The sequence below is a fragment of the Leuciscus leuciscus genome (genome assembly GCF_965113295.1).
Source record: "Leuciscus leuciscus genome assembly, chromosome: 2".
NCBI classification, from domain to species: domain Eukaryota; kingdom Metazoa; phylum Chordata; class Actinopteri; order Cypriniformes; family Leuciscidae; genus Leuciscus; species Leuciscus leuciscus.
In genome coordinates, this window is record NC_138726.1 from 14,066,007 (window position 1) to 14,085,040 (window position 19,034).

General features: G+C 39.9%; 1 protein-coding gene and 1 long non-coding RNA gene across 3 annotated transcripts in view; one reads left to right on the forward strand and one right to left on the reverse strand.

Moving 5' to 3' along the window:
- Window positions 1-19,034, forward strand: part of LOC309484733 (phospholipid-transporting ATPase ABCA1) — a 320,137-nt gene that overhangs the window by 76,861 nt on the left and 224,242 nt on the right. The window lies entirely within an intron of this gene.
- LOC309486694 lies at window positions 13,076-13,568 on the reverse strand. Its single transcript, XR_014201649.1, has 2 exons — window positions 13,342-13,568; window positions 13,076-13,295 (listed from the first exon to the last, which is right to left on the reverse strand). It is a non-coding gene; the product is annotated as an uncharacterized lncRNA (long non-coding RNA).

Sequence of the window (19,034 nt, forward strand, 5' to 3'; positions counted from 1 at the left end):
GTGCAGTACAATTCTCTGGACTCTCTAGATCAGTAATTATCAGAAAAAGTTGAACTACTTCATTTGGATGGCTATAATAGGGTCACTTCAAAATGTGGCCTTGACCAAGTGTCCCCGAAAGCTTATATCTTTTAAGATGCTCAGATCTTCTTAAAAACAAGTCAGAACATGTGAAATATCACTCTGAACAAGCATGAAAAATTTCAGACAGATCGGACAAAATTTGACTCTATAACAGTTTAAAAAGGTGAAAATAATATGAATACAATGGCATATTAAGCCAATAAGTGGTATTTTACTGCCCCCTGCTGTTTAAAATAGTTATTTTGTCATATTGTTTCTATAATTCATATTTAGACTTTATAAAATCATTATTTTAACATTTACAATTACATTTAGTCAAAATCCATCTGTAAAAGTATTAGTGTGTGTGTGTGTGTGTGTGTGTGTGTGGGTGTGTGTGAGTGTAAGCATGCATTATGGAGTTAACATGGAAAGACTGGTTTGCTTTAGTGCAGAAAACTGTTGAAAATCATGAAGATTAAACTGAAACTGAGCCAATAATGGTATTCTAGTGCCCTCTGCTGGCCATTCTACTTATTAATGAAGTCTTTTGACATGTGCTTTTAAATTCATAATTAGACATTAAAAAATCACTTATATAACAATAACTATTATAACACAATCAGATTTTGTCAGTGTTCATCACTTCATTTGCACTGACACTTCACATACTTGCTAGTAATGTGGTAAATCATGGTAAATCACGCTAGAAACATTGTAAATCATAGTAAATAATACTAGAATGTGGTTTATCAAGGTAAATCATGCTAGAATCCTGGTAAGTCATTCTACAACGTGGCATATAATGGTAAATCATGCTAGAACATGGTAAATCATGGTAAACCATGGTAAATCATGATAAACTTTGGTAAATCATGCTGGAATGTGGCATATCATGGTAAATCATGCTAGAACATGGTAAATCAAGGTAAACTAAGATAAATTCATGGTAAACTATGCTAGAACAGGGTAAATCATGGTAAACCATGGTAAATCATGATAAACTATGGTAAATCATGCTAGAATGTGGTATATCATGGTAAATCATGCTAAAACATGGTAAATCAAGGTAAAATCATGGTAAACTATGCTAGAACATGGTAAATAATGGTAAACCATGGTAAATCATGAAAAACTATTGTAAATCATGCTAGAACATGGTCTTTTCCATCTATGATGTCAGTGGTTACAAGCTTGCTAAATAAATCTTAATAACTTTTGATGCTTTTGTGCTTAAAAACCTTAAAGGCCTTAACAGCTTGAACCCCGATAAATGCTGCTTGCAGCTTTAATTATTATTATTATTATTATTCTTCTGCCGTAAAACGCATCGTGCAGCCCAAACCGTAAGGGCTAGAGCATTGACACTTTGCCAGATGGTAGTACAAAAATCGAGGAGAGGTTATCAAATTATGACCCCGATTGGCCCATAGGTGGCGCTATAGCAACCAAAAGCGCGAAACAGTTCATAACTCATAGACCGTAAGTCGTAGACTCAAGTGTCTTATATCATTGGAAAGCTGGACGCCTGACGAACAAAACGTATATCTCCGATTTCATTTCCGTCATGATAGATTTTCCGCCATTTTGAATTTTGTCAAAAACCTACTTTTGCGAACTAGTCCTAGGTTTTTTGTCCGATCGGAACCAAACCAGTGCAGAATTGTTCTCTGGAGTCTGACAATCAATAATTATCAAAAAAAAGTCGAAATTTTGATTCCTGGTCGCTAGGGGGTGCAAAATGAACGTTGTGGGAGGAGCCTATTTTACTAAAATGGCTATAACTCAAGAATTAATTGATTAAACTTCACCAAACTTGGTCCACATGTGTAGGAGGTCAATCTGAGGTCACAGTAAAAAAATTGCATCGATTGGCCACGTGGTGGCGCTATAAACAAAAAAAAACGTATAAACACCTGACCGTTTTTCCGAATGACTTGAAATTTGGTATGCAGTGTCTTGGGCCAAGAGGCCATGTATGTCTAAAAGGATATTGGCATATCTCGAAAAACATGGCCGCCATTGGCCAATGAGGTTTGAGCACCTATTAAACAAGGTTAACGAAGTCCAATTGTTTTATGAGTTTTATGGCTTTGTAATCACGTGGTGTTGCACACACCCACACAATATGCATATCATTTGATAGATCTGCTCATGCTGAACAACTTTGCCTCAAGAACCATTGCTCTCAATCAAACCTTTCATTAATTATTCGCAAATATGTTAAAAACCTACTTTTGCGAACTAGTCCTAGGTTTTTCGCCCGATCGGAACCAGACCAGTCTAGGACAATTCTCTGGACTCTCTAGATCAATAATTATCAAAAAAAAGTTGAACTTTTGCATTTGGATGGCTGTAATAGGGTCATTTATAAAATGGGCGTGGCAAAATACATTAAAAAGCCTATAAATCCTAAATGAAAACTCAGAACTTCACAAAAATTGGTGAGCATATGTGACATAACATCATTAACAAGCATGCCAAATTTTATGGAGATCGCACCAAAGGTGGCACTATAACTGTTAAAAAGCTTTAAAACCATACATTACCTATGGTGAATTGCCTGCATTGGCTGTAAATGGTCTTTTTAATCTATTATGTCAGTGGTTACATGCTTGCTAAATAAAACTTTATAACTTTTGATGCTTTTGTGCTTAAAAACCTTAAACACCTTAACAGCTTGAACCCCGATAAATGCTGCTTGCAGCTTTAATTATTATTATTATTATTATTCCGCCGTAAAACGCATCGTGCAGCCCAAACCGTAAGAGCTGGAACTTTGAAACTTTGCCATATGGTAGTACAAAAATCGAGGAGAGGTTATCAAATTATGACCTCGAATGGCCCATAGGTGGCGCTATAGAAACCAAAAGCGCGAAACTGCTCATAACTCCTAGACCGTATGTCGTAGACTCAAGTGTCTTATATCATTGGAAAGCTGGATGCCTGACGAACAAAACGTATATCTCCGATTTCATTTCCGCCATGATAGATTTTCCGCCATTTTGAATTTTGTCAAAAACCTACTTTTGCGAACTAGTCCCTGGTTTTTTGCCCGATCGGAACCAAACCAGTGCAGAAATGTTCTCTGGAGTCTGAATATCAATAATTATCGAAAAAAAGTTGAAATTTCCATTCACGGTCGCTAAGGGGCGCCCAAATGTATGTTGTGGGAGGAGCCTATTTTACTAAAACGGCTATAACTCCAGAAGTAAATGAGGTATCTTCACCAAACTCGGTACACATGTGTAAGAGGTCAATTTGAGGTCACAGTAAAAAAACCGCGGCGAATGGCCACATGGTGGCGCTATAACATGAAAAAAACATAAAACGGCCCATAACCACCTGACCGTTAGTCCGATTGACTTGAAAATTGGTATGCAGTGTCTTGGTCCAAGGTGCCATGTATGTCTATGAGGACATTGGTGTATCTCAAAAAACATGGCCGCCATCGGCCAATGAAGTTTGAGCACCTATAAGACAAGGTTAACGGACGTCGATCGGAACGAAACTCGATGGGCATGTTCGACTCATGGCCCTAGAGGTCTGTAAGAATTTTGAAAGAAATCGGCCACTAGTTGGCGCTAACGAGTTTTTTGGCTCTGTAATTACGTGGTGTTACACTTATCGTCATAAAATGCATATCATTTGATAGATCTGCTCATGCTCAACAACTTTGCCTCAAGAACCACTAATGTCAATCAAACCATTAATTAATTATTCATGAATATGTTAAAAACCTACTTTTGCGAACTAGTCCCTGGTTTTTCGCCCGATCGGAACCAGACCAGTCTAGGACAATTCTCTGGACTCTCTAGATCAATAATTATCGAAAAAAAGTTTAACTTTTGCATTTGGGTGGCTGTAATAGGGTAATTTATAAAAGGGGCGTGGCAAAATACACTAAAATGCCTATAAATCATAAATGAAAACTCAGAACTTCACAAAAATTGGTGAGCATATGTGACATAACATCATTAACAAGCATGCCAAATTTTATGGAGATCGGACCAAAGGTGGCGCTATAACTGTTAAAAAGCTTTAAAACCATATATTACCTATGGTAAATTGCCTGCATTGGCTGTAAATGGTCTTTTTCATCTATAATGTCAGTGTTTACATGCTTGCTAAATACATTTTAATAACTTTTGATGCTTTTGTGCTTATAAACCTTAAAGGCCTTAACAGCTTGAACCCCGATAAATGCTGCTTGCAGCTTTAATTAGGGGTTCAAGCATGAAATGCTGAAACCCTATTGTAATTGTACTGATTTTTATTATTATTATTATTATTATTATTCCGCCCTAAAACGCATCGTGCAGACCAAACTGTAAGAGCTGGAACCTTGAAACTTGGCCAAATGATAGTGCTCAATTTGGGGAAAACCTATCAAAATATGGCCCAGATTGGCCAATAGGTGGTGCTATAATGACCACATTTACTGAATTGGCCATAACTCCTACATACTTTGTCATAGAGGCTCAAATTTAGCATCACTGTGATCCCTGGCTCCAGACGAACAACCTGGCTATCTCCAAATCCCGATTTGAGCAAAAAAAAATTTATATGGCCACTTTTGTCCAAAGCCTACTTTGGCAAACTAGTCCCTGGTTTTTGGTCCAATCGGAACCAGACCAGTCTAGGACAATTCTCTGGACTGTCTAGATAAATAATTATCGAAAAAAAGTTGAACTTTTGCATTTGCCTGGCTGTAACAGGGTCATTTAGGAAAGGGGAGGGACAAAAAACACTCAAAAGCCTATACAACCTAAGGGAAAACACCAAACTTCACAAAAATCGATGAGCATATGTGTCCTAACATGGTGAAGAAGCATGCCAAGTTTCGTGAAGATCGGACAATAGGTGGCGCTATAACTGGCAAAAACGTCTCTTCTTATTAGGGGTTCAAGCATGAAATGCTGAAACCCTATTGTAATTGTACTGATTTTTAGGGGTTCAAGCACGAAGTGCTGAAACCCTATTGTAATTGTACTGATTTTTATTATTAGGGGTTCAAGCACGAAGTGCTGAAACCCTATTGTTATTGTTAATTTTCCCATGATGCAACATTCAGACATAAAACTGATCGGGCAGACCAAACCGTAAGTCGTAGAGACTTGAAACTTTGGGGGCTGATAGTACTCACACCGCCTACAGCGTCACCAAGGCCCGCCCCGATCGGCCTGACGGGGGCGCTACAGCGGTCAAAAGTACGAAACGGCTCATAACTCATCAACCGTGAGGCGTAGGCTCAAGTGTCTTATATCGTTGGATTCCTTGGCTCGAGGCGGACCAGGTGCATGCCTCGGATTTGCTCGTCACCCTGGGAAAATTTTCGGGTATTTGGGGTTTTTCACAAAACCTACTTTCGCGAACTAGTCCTAGGTTTTTGGCCCGACCGGAACCAAACCAGTGCAGCAAGATTCTCTGGAGTCCGAATGTCAATAATTATCAAAAAAAAGTGAAAATTTGGGCTCACGGTCCCTAAGGGCCGCCAAAACGTCTGAAGTGGGAGGAGCCCATTTTGCTTAATTGGCTATAACTCGTGAACAGAACGAGATTTTTGCACCAAACTCAGCACACGTATGTACGAGCTCATTCTGTGGTCGCGTGAAAAAGGACGTGGCGACTGGCCACTTGGTGGCGCTATAACTGTTAAAAGGGTGTCAAAATGGTGCATTTCTATGGCAAATCCCATGAAATGGCTGAAAGCGGCCATCTTGCTGTCTGATTTGCATACAACCTCACAAAATCGGGCATGCGCATGCGTCACGTGATCCTAAAGAAGCTTGGAAACTTTCACGGACGTCGGGCCATTGGTGGGGCGCTTTAACTGTCATAAAGGTGAGAAGGCCTCTGTATTATCCTATGCAAAATGACATTTAAATGACTGAAAAATGGGGGAAAAAAGAGCAGAACTTCACCAAATTAGCTGAGCACATGCGCCATATTATTCTAAAGAAGCGTGCAAACTTTTATGGAGATCGGGCCATCAGTGGAGGTGTCACAGTTTAAAAGGTAAAAAAAAAAATTCACCACATTTCCATGATAAATGAGCTAAAAGGGCAAAAAACATACTTTTTCCTCTCCGAGGCACATGTTAAAAGGCTTGATAAAGTTTTTGGAACGCAGCAGCGCAAGCGGCAAGTGCCTAGACCCTATAGTTTTTTTTTTAGAGGCCTTTTTGTGGCCCTTTTTTAGCCACTTATTAGGGGTTCAAGCACGAAGTGCTGAAACCCTATTGTTATTGTTAATTTTCCCATGATGCAACATTCAGACATAAAACTGATCGGGCAGACCAAACCGTAAGTCGTAGAGACTTGAAACTTTGGGGGCTGATAGTACTCACACCGCCTACAGCGTCACCAAGGCCCGCCCCGATCGGCCTGACGGGGGCGCTACAGCGGTCAAAAGTACGAAACGGCTCATAACTCATCAACCGTGAGGCGTAGGCTCAAGTGTCTTATATCGTTGGATTCCTTGGCTCGAGGCGGACCAGGTGCATGCCTCGGATTTGCTCGTCACCCTGGGAAAATTTTCGGGTATTTGGGGTTTTTCACAAAACCTACTTTCGCGAACTAGTCCTAGGTTTTTGGCCCGACCGGAACCAAACCAGTGCAGCAAGATTCTCTGGAGTCCGAATGTCAATAATTATCAAAAAAAAGTGAAAATTTGGGCTCACGGTCCCTAAGGGCCGCCAAAACGTCTGAAGTGGGAGGAGCCCATTTTGCTTAATTGGCTATAACTCGTGAACAGAACGAGATTTTTGCACCAAACTCAGCACACGTATGTACGAGCTCATTCTGTGGTCGCGTGAAAAAGGACGTGGCGACTGGCCACTTGGTGGCGCTATAACTGTTAAAAGGGTGTCAAAATGGTGCATTTCTATGGCAAATCCCATGAAATGGCTGAAAGCGGCCATCTTGCTGTCTGATTTGCATACAACCTCACAAAATCGGGCATGCGCATGCGTCACGTGATCCTAAAGAAGCTTGGAAACTTTCACGGACGTCGGGCCATTGGTGGGGCGCTTTAACTGTCATAAAGGTGAGAAGGCCTCTGTATTATCCTATGCAAAATGACATTTAAATGACTGAAAAATGGGGGAAAAAAGAGCAGAACTTCACCAAATTAGCTGAGCACATGCGCCATATTATTCTAAAGAAGCGTGCAAACTTTTATGGAGATCGGGCCATCAGTGGAGGTGTCACAGTTTAAAAGGTAAAAAAAAAAATTCACCACATTTCCATGATAAATGAGCTAAAAGGGCAAAAAACATACTTTTTCCTCTCCGAGGCACATGTTAAAAGGCTTGATAAAGTTTTTGGAACGCAGCAGCGCAAGCGGCAAGTGCCTAGACCCTATAGTTTTTTTTTTAGAGGCCTTTTTGTGGCCCTTTTTTAGCCACTTATTAGGGGTTCAAGCACGAAGTGCTGAAACCCTATTGTTATTGTTAATTTTCCCATGATGCAACATTCAGACATAAAACTGATCGGGCAGACCAAACCGTAAGTCGTAGAGACTTGAAACTTTGGGGGCTGATAGTACTCACACCGCCTACAGCGTCACCAAGGCCCGCCCCGATCGGCCTGACGGGGGCGCTACAGCGGTCAAAAGTACGAAACGGCTCATAACTCATCAACCGTGAGGCGTAGGCTCAAGTGTCTTATATCGTTGGATTCCTTGGCTCGAGGCGGACCAGGTGCATGCCTCGGATTTGCTCGTCACCCTGGGAAAATTTTCGGGTATTTGGGGTTTTTCACAAAACCTACTTTCGCGAACTAGTCCTAGGTTTTTGGCCCGACCGGAACCAAACCAGTGCAGCAAGATTCTCTGGAGTCCGAATGTCAATAATTATCAAAAAAAAGTGAAAATTTGGGCTCACGGTCCCTAAGGGCCGCCAAAACGTCTGAAGTGGGAGGAGCCCATTTTGCTTAATTGGCTATAACTCGTGAACAGAACGAGATTTTTGCACCAAACTCAGCACACGTATGTACGAGCTCATTCTGTGGTCGCGTGAAAAAGGACGTGGCGACTGGCCACTTGGTGGCGCTATAACTGTTAAAAGGGTGCCAAAATGGTGCATTTCTATGGCAAATCCCATGAAATGGCTGAAAGCGGCCATCTTGCTGTCTGATTTGCATACAACCTCACAAAATCGGGCATGCGCATGCGTCACGTGATCCTAAAGAAGCTTGGAAACTTTCACGGACGTCGGGCCATTGGTGGGGCGCTTTAACTGTCATAAAGGTGAGAAGGCCTCTGTATTATCCTATGCAAAATGACATTTAAATGACTGAAAAATGGGGGAAAAAAGAGCAGAACTTCACCAAATTAGCTGAGCACATGCGCCATATTATTCTAAAGAAGCGTGCAAACTTTTATGGAGATCGGGCCATCAGTGGAGGTGTCACAGTTTAAAAGGTAAAAAAAAAAATTCACCACATTTCCATGATAAATGAGCTAAAAGGGCAAAAAACATACTTTTTCCTCTCCGAGGCACATGTTAAAAGGCTTGATAAAGTTTTTGGAACGCAGCAGCGCAAGCGGCAAGTGCCTAGACCCTATAGTTTTTTTTTTAGAGGCCTTTTTGTGGCCCTTTTTTAGCCACTTATTAGGGGTTCAAGCACGAAGTGCTGAAACCCTATTGTTATTGTTAATTTTCCCATGATGCAACATTCAGACATAAAACTGATCGGGCAGACCAAACCGTAAGTCGTAGAGACTTGAAACTTTGGGGGCTGATAGTACTCACACCGCCTACAGCGTCACCAAGGCCCGCCCCGATCGGCCTGACGGGGGCGCTACAGCGGTCAAAAGTACGAAACGGCTCATAACTCATCAACCGTGAGGCGTAGGCTCAAGTGTCTTATATCGTTGGATTCCTTGGCTCGAGGCGGACCAGGTGCATGCCTCGGATTTGCTCGTCACCCTGGGAAAATTTTCGGGTATTTGGGGTTTTTCACAAAACCTACTTTCGCGAACTAGTCCTAGGTTTTTGGCCCGACCGGAACCAAACCAGTGCAGCAAGATTCTCTGGAGTCCGAATGTCAATAATTATCAAAAAAAAGTGAAAATTTGGGCTCACGGTCCCTAAGGGCCGCCAAAACGTCTGAAGTGGGAGGAGCCCATTTTGCTTAATTGGCTATAACTCGTGAACAGAACGAGATTTTTGCACCAAACTCAGCACACGTATGTACGAGCTCATTCTGTGGTCGCGTGAAAAAGGACGTGGCGACTGGCCACTTGGTGGCGCTATAACTGTTAAAAGGGTGTCAAAATGGTGCATTTCTATGGCAAATCCCATGAAATGGCTGAAAGCGGCCATCTTGCTGTCTGATTTGCATACAACCTCACAAAATCGGGCATGCGCATGCGTCACGTGATCCTAAAGAAGCTTGGAAACTTTCACGGACGTCGGGCCATTGGTGGGGCGCTTTAACTGTCATAAAGGTGAGAAGGCCTCTGTATTATCCTATGCAAAATGACATTTAAATGACTGAAAAATGGGGGAAAAAAGAGCAGAACTTCACCAAATTAGCTGAGCACATGCGCCATATTATTCTAAAGAAGCGTGCAAACTTTTATGGAGATCGGGCCATCAGTGGAGGTGTCACAGTTTAAAAGGTAAAAAAAAAAATTCACCACATTTCCATGATAAATGAGCTAAAAGGGCAAAAAACATACTTTTTCCTCTCCGAGGCACATGTTAAAAGGCTTGATAAAGTTTTTGGAACGCAGCAGCGCAAGCGGCAAGTGCCTAGACCCTATAGTTTTTTTTTTAGAGGCCTTTTTGTGGCCCTTTTTTAGCCACTTATTAGGGGTTCAAGCACGAAGTGCTGAAACCCTATTGTTATTGTTAATTTTCCCATGATGCAACATTCAGACATAAAACTGATCGGGCAGACCAAACCGTAAGTCGTAGAGACTTGAAACTTTGGGGGCTGATAGTACTCACACCGCCTACAGCGTCACCAAGGCCCGCCCCGATCGGCCTGACGGGGGCGCTACAGCGGTCAAAAGTACGAAACGGCTCATAACTCATCAACCGTGAGGCGTAGGCTCAAGTGTCTTATATCGTTGGATTCCTTGGCTCGAGGCGGACCAGGTGCATGCCTCGGATTTGCTCGTCACCCTGGGAAAATTTTCGGGTATTTGGGGTTTTTCACAAAACCTACTTTCGCGAACTAGTCCTAGGTTTTTGGCCCGACCGGAACCAAACCAGTGCAGCAAGATTCTCTGGAGTCCGAATGTCAATAATTATCAAAAAAAAGTGAAAATTTGGGCTCACGGTCCCTAAGGGCCGCCAAAACGTCTGAAGTGGGAGGAGCCCATTTTGCTTAATTGGCTATAACTCGTGAACAGAACGAGATTTTTGCACCAAACTCAGCACACGTATGTACGAGCTCATTCTGTGGTCGCGTGAAAAAGGACGTGGCGACTGGCCACTTGGTGGCGCTATAACTGTTAAAAGGGTGCCAAAATGGTGCATTTCTATGGCAAATCCCATGAAATGGCTGAAAGCGGCCATCTTGCTGTCTGATTTGCATACAACCTCACAAAATCGGGCATGCGCATGCGTCACGTGATCCTAAAGAAGCTTGGAAACTTTCACGGACGTCGGGCCATTGGTGGGGCGCTTTAACTGTCATAAAGGTGAGAAGGCCTCTGTATTATCCTATGCAAAATGACATTTAAATGACTGAAAAATGGGGGAAAAAAGAGCAGAACTTCACCAAATTAGCTGAGCACATGCGCCATATTATTCTAAAGAAGCGTGCAAACTTTTATGGAGATCGGGCCATCAGTGGAGGTGTCACAGTTTAAAAGGTAAAAAAAAAAATTCACCACATTTCCATGATAAATGAGCTAAAAGGGCAAAAAACATACTTTTTCCTCTCCGAGGCACATGTTAAAAGGCTTGATAAAGTTTTTGGAACGCAGCAGCGCAAGCGGCAAGTGCCTAGACCCTATAGTTTTTTTTTTAGAGGCCTTTTTGTGGCCCTTTTTTAGCCACTTATTAGGGGTTCAAGCACGAAGTGCTGAAACCCTATTGTTATTGTTAATTTTCCCATGATGCAACATTCAGACATAAAACTGATCGGGCAGACCAAACCGTAAGTCGTAGAGACTTGAAACTTTGGGGGCTGATAGTACTCACACCGCCTACAGCGTCACCAAGGCCCGCCCCGATCGGCCTGACGGGGGCGCTACAGCGGTCAAAAGTACGAAACGGCTCATAACTCATCAACCGTGAGGCGTAGGCTCAAGTGTCTTATATCGTTGGATTCCTTGGCTCGAGGCGGACCAGGTGCATGCCTCGGATTTGCTCGCCCTTCAGGCGCCAATTTCGAGTAAATTGCATTTTTTTGAAAAACCTATTTTTGCGAACAACTTCTAGGTTTTTGGTCCGATCAGAACCAAACCACTGCAAGAATATTCTCTGGAGTCTGATAATCAATAATCATCCAAAAAATTCTAAATTTCAATTAACAATCGATAAGGGGAACCAAAATATTTGATGGCACCAGGGCCACTTTTACTAAAACGGTTATAAATTGTGAACGGAAAGAGATTTTTTTGCTAAACTTGGGATACGTCTTCCTGAGCTCAGTCTGAGATCACTTGAAAAAAAATCGCAACCATTGGCCACTAGGTGGCACTATAAAACGGTTATAACTTGTGAACGGAAAGAGATATTTTCGCAAAACTTGGGACACATGTTCATGAGCTCATTCTGAGGTCACGTGAAAAAAATCATGACAATTGGCCACTTGGTGGCGCTATAAAATGGTTATAACTTGTGAGCGAAAAGAGATATTTTCGCTAAACTTGGGACACATGTTCATAAGCTCAATCTGAGTTGACATGAAAAAAATCGTGACAATTGGCCACTTGGTGGTGCTATAACAGTGAAAAAAATAATGAAAATAGCTATAAGCGCACCCAACCGTTAGTCTACTGAAAATTGGCACGCAGTGTCTTTGTCCAGGGTGCCATGATAGTCTATGAGAACATTGGTGTATCTCAAAACTCAGTATACGTCATTGGCACAATGCCTTGAAGGAGCCTTAGAAGTTTCAAGCCAGTGTTTTTTCACAGGAGTGACCTCCTAAGACTCCTGAATCCTTGCCGATTCCAACAATACCAAACATGCCAGGTTTCGCCTTATGGTTTTTGTAAGTGTCATTTAGAGCTTTAAAAAATTGTGGTTATCTTCAAAGCCGTTAGTCCGATCGAGACAACAACAAAAAAACTAAGGAAATTTGAAAACATAGGTAAATAGCTAAACAATAATGCCAAAATGTCAAAAAAAAAATCCAATCATTATCACCCATGGATAATTTTTATGCTCTCATAAATAGAAGTGTCTAAACTTCAAAAAAAAAAATTATATTTACAACAAATTTGACAGACATTCCAAAACTCTGGAATAGTCTTCCTGATACTGTTCGTTGCTCAGACTCGTTCTCCCAGTTTAAAACTAGATTAAAGTCGCATCTCTTTGGCCAGGCATTCATATAATCCCACAGTTCAAACTACAATCCGGCCTCTAGCTCATAAATGCCAGAGGAGAACTGGCCCCCGACTGAGCCTGGGTTCTCCCAAGGTTTTTTTCTCCATTAGGTCACCTGATGGAGTTTTAGGACACCATTAGGTCACTTGATGGAGTTTTTCGGTTCCTTGCCACTGTTGCCTTTGGCTTGCTCAGTTGGGGATATTTTGGGGATGTTTGATTTGGTTTTATCAATCAGTGAATTCCTCTTGAAACAAGCTTTGTTGTATTGTTTTGATTTGATGCTGTGAAGCTGCTTTGATGCAATCTGTATTTTGAGAAGCGCTATACAAATAAACTTGACTTGACTTGACTTGACATGTATGGGCACCTTTCAAGGACACCTAATAAAAGTGGTGGAGATCAGGCAAGACGTGGTGGTGCTATAACTGTCAAAAAAACGTTCCTAAGTAAATTGCCTGTATTGGCTGTAAATGGTATTTTACATCAATGATATAAGTTTATTAGTTTATTTGGATCCCCATTAGCCACTACCTAGGCAGTGTCTACTCTTCCTGGGGTCCCAACAAGTAAAAAATACAAAACTACATTTAATCAACAACAATAAAAAGTCAAGTCAATGAAACACACTAACCCAAAATTCATTCCAAATATCGAAATCAACAATTTACTATATATTGTGCCATTAAATGTTCCTTTAAATATTTTTTTAAAACTAATTTTTCTTGTAAAAATGTTCCTTTAAATATTTTTTTTTAAACTAATTTTTCTTGTAAAATGGGTGATATCAATGGTAGGCTAAATGATTCCATATTTTCATGGAATCATTCTTTTCCGTTCTTTTCCAGTGGTTTACGAAACAGGAAATAAAAAAAACATCCCTTTTATTCATGCCTGGTGTAAAAATTATGACTAGTACTATTATACAAAAGTTGAGAGTACAGGACATTAGGAACTTTAGACACAGATATATTTCTTATAAAATAAAGCAGAGAGACAATCCTTGAGAGACCATTGCATTCTTAGTATATTAGCTCTTCTATAACAGTTTAAATTGAGTCGTATCGCTCTGTTCTGGACAAATTATATTTTTCAATCAGTTCTTTTTTTTTTCCTTTACTTGATGCACTCGATTACACCACTGGGCAATAACACACGATTCATCCAATCACTGATTGTGCTGCTGTGACTGACACCCCTGAGAGCCAACAGAAGCGGCATATTCATAAGGCCCGCCCACAGGTCGCGCAGGCGCTGCCACTGTCAGCATAAACAGAGAATCAGATGAGAACAGATCAAATGAGACACGGAGCATTTCTCCAGAAACTCCTTGCACTAAATGATTATCATAATCTACCGAGAACTGTGATTGTGTGCACTTGTAAACTTTGGATGCTTCAGCCTGGAGTGTTGTCGTCAGAGAGAGGTGAAGTGAAAATCGGAGTAAAGATTTAGTGGATCCCAGAGCGGTAATCTTTATTGAATAGTCTTTTTTTAATTGAATATGTGATGCAATCTCGTTTTGGTGAGTGACATTTTTTTTATCATATGTTATCTTATGAAAGATATGTCAATTTCAGAAATGATTTGATATGAGCTGAGTGTAGGCCGCACAGCGCGAGCTAAACTAATTAGCCGTAGGCTAAAGCTATCACGTATAACAATGATCTTTTGTGTCATGAGTTGAGACAATGGGTCTTATTCATAAAACACGAGCAGAACGAATTTTTGTGTAAATCGTGTGTAAAGTGGTTCTGACGTAAATTTTCGGATTCATTAAAATGTTCGTATTTTCCAAACGTTAGTTGGTACGAAAGAAATCTACACCTGCTCCAGCCACGCGTAAATAGTGCGCTTAACATCCGAACGTTTTGCTCATTAATAAGGCTGCATTTTAATTCACCTTAATCGGGTACATATTTACACAGCATTTTGAAAAAATATTAGGTAACACTTTACAATACGGGAGCACTAATCTGCATAATTCATATTTAACTAATGCACAGATAATCATGTGTTAATGTATGACTCATGAAGAACTAAACCATTAATTAATGATTACTGCATCAGCAACTAATAAAGATTCTAAATGATTAATAGATTAAGTAATATATGAATTGTTATTAATTAAATGTGTCAATGTATTAATTAATTAATAACTTATTTTATTAACTAAAAGTGTAAATGAATGTGTTAATTACCACAGTTGGTCAAAGCAATGTACTTCAACTTCCAGTTGTCTGCTTTAATTAATCATTAACTAATGATTTGCAAATGCATCATTATGTTATGACTTTACTTGTTGAGGCACATGACTATTAACTAATTGATAAGTAATATGCCATTTATGGGTTTTGACAGTTTGCACATGCAGTGAATGTAATGTCGGTGAACGTGTTTGAAGGATGGGTGAGTTGGGCTGCACACAAATATCAGCACACCAGAATCTGAACTCCTGAAGCTGTTATACTGTGTTTACACTGGACGAGACCAGCTGTCTACACTGGACATGACAGACCATCGCAAGTCCATTTGTCCTTCATAACAGAACTAGCACAAGAGCTCAGAGTACGTCAGTAATAGAGTGTGGCATCGGTTTACTGACGGGGTTTTGTCGTCGCGACGCATCCAGTGTAGTATCACTGACTATAATGGACGTTCTATTGTCTTTGTCCAGTCTAGACACAGTGTTATGAACTAGCAGCGCTCAACCACATGTTCTCAGTGTATGTTAACCTGACATAGTCCTGTGCCATGAACAACAAAGTTCATCGGACTCAGTGAAATCTTGGTTGTACATGGTTGGAAATTGAAATCCATGGCTTAGTGTGGATGTCAAAACCAAAATGGCATATTACTTAACAATTAGTTAATAGTCATGTGCCTCAACAAGTAAAGTCATAACATAATGATACATTTGCAAATCATTAGTTAATGATTAATTAAAGCAGACAACTGGAAGTTGAAGTACATTGCCTTGACCAATTGTGGTAATTAACGCATTGATTTAGACTTTTAGTTAATAAAATAAGTTATTAATGAATTAATACACTATGACACATTTAATTAATAACAATTCATATATTACTTTATATTAATCATTTAGAATCTTCATGATGCAGTAATCATTAATTAATGGTTTAGTTCTTCATGAGTCATACATTAACACATGATTATCTGTGCATTAGTTAAGCATGAATTAATGGTTATTAGTGCACCCGTATTGTAAAGTGTTACCAAATATTATATATAGTAATTACATACGGTTTTTCTTTTTACTTTTATTACGACAGCCAGTAATTACGAGAGCCATCTGCAAACGGAACAAAAGTCCGCAAGTTTTTTTAATTTTATTTTTTTATTCAAGCTGTTTATTCTTTTACAAGTCCGCAAGTCACAAATAATGCAGTCAAGCTTCATGTCAAACCATTTTCTTTTCACTTCTGGGACTGTTCGATTAACAGATGAAACTCCATTAACTGCATCTATGCTACCAAGCTTCCTTTTTTTTAGGCCTGATACGCCACTATGTACGCTTGAAAACAAAATGTGGCGTTTTGAATGAACTTCTGATAATAAACTTCAATTTCTGCATCTGAGAAATTTCTCTTCTTCATTCGTTTTTGAGAAGACAAGTTGAAATCCTTCGTTTGGTGTCATAATATGATGCCCATATAGCCTATAGTTTTCAGTCGGTTTTAATGGGCGGGATTTATGGTAATTTAGAGAATGAGCGTGCACACGCGTCCCATTTACAACTGATTGGAATTCATTAACACACACACACACACATTTCACTATCACATCTGACGTTTACGAAGTATTTCTGAATCAGGAGAAGAATTTTCGGGAATGTCGCCTTTACCACTTTAAATCACTCACATATTTACTCGTATATTTACGAATGTTTCATGAATGAGACCCATTGAGTGATTAATGAGTGTCTGTGTTAAGTAACTGTCGAAAAGTTCGATTAATGTGTCATTTGAACTGCGCATGTATATGATTTGTTACTGAAATGTTGAATCAGAAATGAATTATTGTACGTTTGCCTTGTGTTTTCCAAGGCTGCGTTTTCTTGTTCTCTGTTTTTTTTCCTATGTGAACGTGATCAGCAAGTGTATCCTGTTTTGTGCCATAAATAATCCTGTGGAGGTGAATCGCCTGCCTATTGAATACAATTAAATATGCACAAATTGCTAGCTGACCAGTGCCCATGGACCGGTTTCCACTTTGAACCATAATTTGAAACCATCAACTGGTAGGATAATTACAATTTTCTTTTGTTTTTCGGACTCACAGGACTTTTAATTTGTGAAATAAATATATATTTTTTTACATCTGAAATGGAGAGACTTGAACTGATCGAGAGAAGTCTGAACAACTCTTTAAACTGAATCATTTGATTCACGAACTCTGGTCAGCTACGTCGTTATTAATGTTGTTGAACATACTATTTTACTATACAAAGATAAGGTGGTTAATTGGAAGGAATGATGAATCACATTGTCTTTTGAGTCAGATCCGATATCGGATTACTAGTATTTCTTTCGTCAACAAAAATTATAACTAAATATTGTCGTCAACGAACCACGTGACGAAAACGAGACGCAACGTAAATGCTGGTCATGTGACAATAACTATAATTAAATGTATAATGCAATATTGTTGACGAATAAAAACGAGACTAAATGTGGTTTACAAAATAAAAACTATGTTAAAATGTCTCTTCATTTTCGTTGACCAAAACGAGATGAAATGTTATGACGCTATTTCGTCTTGTTTAGTCACATTATTATTATTAGGGGTTCAAGCACGAAGTGCTGAAACCCTATTGTAATTGTACTGATTTTTATTAGGGGTTCAAGCACGAAGTGCTGAAACCCTATTGTAATTGTCCTGATTTTTATTATTCTTCTTCCGCCGTAAAACGCATCGTGCAGCCCAAACCGCAAGAGCTGGAACCTTGAAACTTTGCCAGATGGTAGTACAAAAATCGAGGAGAGGTTATCAAATTATGACCCCGATTGGCCAATAGGTGGCGCTATAGCAAGCAAAAGTATAAAATCGCTAATAACTCCTAGACGGTTTGTCGTAGACTCAAGTGTCTTATATCACTGTAATCCTTGGCTCAAGGCGGAAAAAACGTATATCTCCGATTTTATTTCCGGTAGGCAAATTTTTCCGCCATTTTGAATTTTGTCAAAAACCTACTTTTGCGAACTAGTCTGTGGTTTTTTGTCCGATCGGAACCAAACCAGTGCAGAAATGTTCTCTGGAGTCTGACTATCAATAATTATCGAAAAAAAGTTGAAATTTCGATTCATGGTCGCTATGGGGCGCCAAAATGTTCGAAGGAGGCGGAGTCAGTTTTACTAAAATTGTTATAACTCGTGAACGAAATGAGATATCTTCACCAAACTTGGTACACATATGTAAGAGGTCAATTTGAGGTCACAGTAAAAAATTGCGTCGATTGGCCTCATGGTGGCGCTATAAAACAAAAAAAACGTATAGACACCTGACCGTTTTTCCGAATGACTTGAAATTTGGTATGTAGTGTCTTGGCCCAAGGGGCCATGTATGTCTAAAAGGATATTGGCGTATCTCAAAAAACATGGCCGCCATTGGCCAATGAGGTTTGAGCACCGTTAACGAAGTCCGATCGGAGCGAAACTCGGTGGGCATGTTCGGCTCAAGCCCCTAGAGGTCTGTAAGAATTTTGAAAGAAATCGGCCACTAGTTGGCGCTAACGAGTTTTATGGCTCTGTAATTACGTGGTGTTACACTTATCATCACAAAATGCATATCATCTGATAGATCTGCTCATGCTGAACAACTTTGCCTCAAGAACCATCGCTGTCAATCAAACCGTTCATTAAATATTCATGAATATGTTAAAAACCTACTTTTGCGAACTAGTCCCTGGTTTTTCGCCCGATCGGAACCAGACCAGTCTAGGACAATTCTCTGGACTCTCTAGATCAATAATTATCGAAAAAAAGTTGAACTTTTGCATTTGGGTGGCTGTAATAGGGTAATTTATAAAAGGGGCGTGGCAAAATACACTAAAATGCCTATAAATCATAAATGAAAACTCAGAACTTCACAAAAATTGGTGAGCATATGTGACATAACATCATTAACAAGCATGCCAAATTTTATGGAGATCGGACCAAAGGTGGCGCTATAACTGTTAAAAAGCTTTAAAACCATATATTACCTATGGTAAATTGCCTGCATTGGCTGTAAATAATCTTTTTCATCTGTAATGTCAGTGTTTACATGCTTGCTAAATAAATCTTAATAACTTTTGATGCTTTTGTGCTTATAAACCTTAAAGGCCTTAACAGCTTGAACCCCGATAAATGCTGCTTGCAGCTTTAATTAGGGGTTCAAGCACGAAGTGCTGAAACCCTATTGTAATTGTCCTGATTTTTATTATTATTTTTCT